The sequence below is a fragment of the Chiloscyllium plagiosum genome, chromosome 28, assembly GCF_004010195.1.
Source record: "Chiloscyllium plagiosum isolate BGI_BamShark_2017 chromosome 28, ASM401019v2, whole genome shotgun sequence".
Taxonomy (NCBI): Eukaryota; Metazoa; Chordata; class Chondrichthyes; order Orectolobiformes; family Hemiscylliidae; genus Chiloscyllium; species Chiloscyllium plagiosum.
In genome coordinates, this window is record NC_057737.1 from 8,417,722 (window position 1) to 8,422,610 (window position 4,889).

The 4,889-nt window shown below is 45.4% G+C and overlaps 1 protein-coding gene across 1 annotated transcript in view; it reads right to left on the bottom strand.

Moving 5' to 3' along the window:
• The window catches only part of LOC122563932 (multidrug and toxin extrusion protein 1-like), a 32,536-nt gene extending 28,502 nt beyond the window's left edge, over nt 1-4,034 (bottom strand). Inside the window, exon 1 of the mRNA XM_043718202.1 lies at nt 3,739-4,034. The gene's annotated coding sequence lies outside the window, so the exon portion shown is untranslated. The remainder of the gene's footprint in view (nt 1-3,738) is intronic.
• Nucleotides 4,035-4,889: the final 855 nt, after the last annotated feature.

A 4,889-nucleotide genomic window follows, 5' to 3' on the forward strand; every position in this document is an offset into this window, starting at 1 on the left:
AGGGGAATCCAGAACTAGAGGGCATAGGTTTAGGGTGAGAGGGGAAAGATATAAAAGAGACCTAAGGGGCAACGTTTTCACGTAGAGGGTGGTGTGTGTATGGAATGAGCTGCCAGAGGAAGTGGTGGAGGCTGGTACAATTGCAACATTTAAAAGGCATCTAGATGGATCTATGAATAGGAAGGGTTTGGAGGGATATGGGCCGGGTGCTGGCAGGTGGACTACATTGGGTTGGGATATTTGGTCAGCATAGACAAGTTGGACCGAATGGTCTGTTTCCGTGCTGTACATCTCTATGACTCTAAGCCACAAGGGTGAGGCCTTCCTGATCTGGAAACACCACCAGATCTCAAGGGAAAGAAAAGAGGTCGACAGGCCGAGATCTAGTAAAAGAACACATGACCTAAAGAGCAGGTCCTGGGTAGAAAGAGTACAAGAAAACTAGGAACTTGACAACAATATATGCAAATTCTTTAATACAAGTGTCACCCAATTCCCCCAAGGACCTACCTGACTGAGCTAAAAATGAAGGGGCACTCGTCAAGGACGGAAAGTCATTTAGTGCTCATTGGAAGGAGCACTTTGAGGATCTCCTCAACTGTGCCTCAGTCCTCAACAAGAATAGAGAACAGAAATTTCCACGCATGAGATTTTTTGATCTCGTACAGGTCTTCGACTCGATCGACTAGGAGGGACATAGGACTGTCCTTCTGAAATGTAGCTGCCTGTTCATCACCATCCTCCACTTGGTACATGATGGCATGCAAGCTGTGATCCTCACCAGCAGATCCACCATAGACCCATTGGGTGGGTGAGTTGGTCTATGCACACACTCAAGAGACTGACATCCAAACTAGTATCACTGCATTCACAGAGGCATCTTGTACATTAAGATAACATGGAGTCATTTGAAACAAGAACAGTAGAGCTCTTGAAAATCACCCTCCTCTCTGAGCTATCACCTCCATCCCCACCCCCATTCACCTATTGTGCTCTATGCTACTTTCTCCCCACCCCCAACCTCCCTCTCATTTATCACTCCACCCTGCAGGCTCTCTGCCTGTATTCCTGATGTAGGGCTTTTGCCTGAAACGTCGATTTTCCTGCCCCAGACCCATTGAAATGACCACTCGCATTTTGTAATTGGCTGCTACAAACTTCCACCATTTACAACTGTCTCCCGCAAGATGTGCAGACCCTGTTACAACTTGCGTATGGCACCCACTGGGTGACCATTCGCCCTACCATTAATTTCCCCACCCAAGCCTGGGACACTGCTGCAGACCGGGACAGCTGGCTGGACAGCACTGTGAAGGAGATGGGAAAAGCTAGTGCAAGACAGCATGCTGACTTCGACATTGACACCCGGTGTCTGCAGAAAGCAGACGAGCCCCTGCCAGACTTCATTGCCCACTTTAGGGAGATTTGGGACTCCTCAGAAGGCATCCCCTTAACAGTGAATGAGAAGCTGGCTGCACAGACTCTCATAAACTGCATGCTCCCTACATATGCCCACGTATACAAACTACACGATTATACATGGCAAACTATGTCCTGGGGGGACACACTGCACATCTTTTGAAGTACTTATGGCCCATGCCCACTGTGAGCAGACCTCCAAAACTCTCCACAGATACAGCCCTTCTTTTGACACAAGAGGCCCTTATGTCCAGGCCCTTAGCAGCAGCATGAATGTTACACATGACCAGGTCAGGGCTGCATTGCCCACACCCCAATCAGTCCCCGAGTCGGAATCAGTCCCCAGTCCATTCCGACTCGGGGACTATGTCATGTTAAAATCACTAGAAAAAGGCTGATCCTGATGAGGACACCGACAGCTGTGAAACTGGAAGGACGGCCCAAATAGACACATGCCACCCACTGCAAGAGGGCTTCACAACCAATGAACAAGGACCGGACAGAGGAAGTCACACTCTGACCACCAAGGATGGATCCAGCTGCTCGCCACAGCCATCACCATCAGCACCCTCAGGGGGAATTGTGGGATAAGATCTGCCACCCTGCCAACCCATAATAGGCTCACACAGAACATAGGAAGCAAACTTGACCAAACTGTACCAAAAACACCCAGAATGCCTCAGCAGGGACCAAGCAGGTTGACAAGTGAAACTAGACAGCACTCGCAGACAAGGGAATACACTTCCCAGCACCCACTAACAATGGCAGAGCAACACAGCTGTCCCAAAGCCCCGAGGGCAGTTTCACAACCCAGCAACACCAAAGCCACACAAAGAGCAGGTCAGACAGAGAAGCACCACCAAGAGTATTGCTCCCAGGACAAGACGATGGAAGCACCTCACTGTTTCAGAGGAGATATTAGCACCTACCTGCGGAGAGGAATGGAGGCTCCGAAACCATTGATACTGTCGGGATGTTGCATTGTATCGAGAATCAGGACATTCATCCGGTAACTGTTTTCTGATTAGCATCATTGTAACTGGATTACTCCTTTTCCAGATACATTGCATTTTCCCCATTTCTAATTAGCCGCTTGTACAGGATTATTATAAAAGATGGCTTCTTCCTCAGCTCGAGGAAGAGAACCTTTGATCTAGCTGCACAGACTGTCAATTCTGTGTCAGCCCAGTCAATTTCTCTTCCAGCCATATCGCTTGTAATAAACAGCTTGTCAATTTCACCCGATCTCGTTTGTGTGGTCTCTCCTTTATTGAGCTAATTTCTCCAACAATAATACAATCCCAATAAGGTGATCATCCATTTCGTAATTCTCGGTTCTACCCAAATAACGTCCCTGGATGTATTTCCAGGAATATCCTCCCTCAGCACAGCTGTAATGCTATCCCTTATCAAAAAAGCCACTCCCCCTCCATCTTGCCTCCCTTTCTATCCTTCGTGTAGCATTTGTATCCTGGAGCATTAAGCTGCCAGTTCTGCCCATCCCTGAGCTACGTTTCTGTAATTACTAATGATATCCCAGTCCCATGTTCCCAAACATGCCCTGAGTTCATCTGCCTTCCCTGTTCGGCCTCTTGCGTTGAAATAAATGCAGTTTAATTTATCAGTCCGACCTTGTTCTCTGCTTTGTCCCTGCCTGCCCTGTTTAACGCTGGGATTTCATACACAGTATTTATGTTTTGTTAAGGGTTTAGTCCTTCTCAGTTTAACCTGTAATTTACAGAATGCAAAGATTAGTTTGTTTAAGTAGCACAATCATTAAAACTATAGATTTAAACAAATTCTGCAGTAGAGCACAGCGTTATATCAGTGTGGCTTCCCTTGTTTCAGGTCAAGTCGATTATCCAAATAATCAATTATCCAAATGAAACAGTGCTTGCCCATCTTGTTCAGATAATTGAGGCTCCTCCGTATAGGAGTCCTTTCTTTTAGCATCGCATAAAAGCAATAATGCATTCCACACAACAAACAGCGGCCATTAATCATTTAATGCACATTGTCCATTATTCAGGCACGGTGAAGACTCTGGGTGAATGAGAAACAGCAAGGAATACTGGCAGAAGTCAGCAATCAGCAAAGTCCAATAATTACATTGTCGAATGATATGGAAAGTTATGTTTTGTTAATATGAGTTTTATTTTATTTTATATCCATGCTCCCGATTTAATTCCCCATTCCCCCAAAACTCTAATCTCCCCAGTTGTTCCAAAAGCTTTGAAACAGAGGATTTACAGTCATGGGTTTTCCCACCCTCTTTTCCTGCGCCCCCCCTCCCCACCCCCACCAAAAGTTTCAATGTACCTTTTCTTTGATCCTGGATATGAAGGTCAGCAGCTTCCTGTGTCCCTCCGTCTCGATCAGTAACTGTAGGTGGTTAGGGCCTTCCAAACTCACAGCCACAAGAGAATATTTAACAATCTTTGTGGAGATTAAAGCTGGAATAGCTGTTCGGAAAAGTAAGGGCCCTTAGCTTTTCCATCCACAAACTCTGGTTGCCCTCAGCGTAAGAATTCCAGGTAAAAGGATAACCTAATGTCTGCTTATGATTTTAATATTTGTGAAACTTAAACTGTTTAATTGCATAAACGAATATCGCTTTACACTCTGAGGTTTGCCTGTTATTAATTAAACGTTGGACTTCGCTAGTACACAATCTAATAGGTGATGTTTAAATTTATATTCAGAAGTTGATTCAGTCAGCAAAAGATGCCCAACAAACTGTTTTCAAAGTGCAGTCACAGTGGTAAGACTAGCTGTAAGAGGGCTAGTGTAGCTCAGTTGGCTGGATAGCTGGTTTGTGCTGACCGTATGGGTTTAGTTCCTGCACCAGTTGAGGTTACTATGAAGGGACCCTTCCTCCTGAACCTCTCCCCTTGCCTGAGACATGGTGACCCTCAGGTTAAACCCCCACCAGTATTCTAAATGCAGCCGAACCAATGTCTTGTACAATTTTAACATGACTTGCCAGCGCTTATACTCAATACTCCGTCCAATGAAGACAAGCATACTATATGCCTTCTTGACCACTCTATCCACTCTCTCCAATGTGGTCTGCTATGGTGAATTTGCCTTTGATTTAATGGCAGAAGTATCACATGTGATTTCAGCACAGCAAGATCTCACATTCAACAACGTGAAGATGACGGGAACTGCTTTTGGTCACTTGGATCAAGGGATAAATATTGATCAGGAAACAAGTGATGGATCTTGAATTCCACTTCAGAGACCAAATGGGATGTCAGTCCATTGTCTAACCTGACAGACAGCGTCTCTGACAATGCAACTTACCATCTGTGTCACACAGGATTGTGAGCCTGAATGATAAGTTCAAGCCTTTTTGGATGATGGGAAAATGGGGAAAGAAAATAAGACAATGAAATGCTAATTATTTTTCAGTGCCATAGAATCATCGAGTCATACAGCACGGAAACAGATCCTTTGGTCCAACCCAA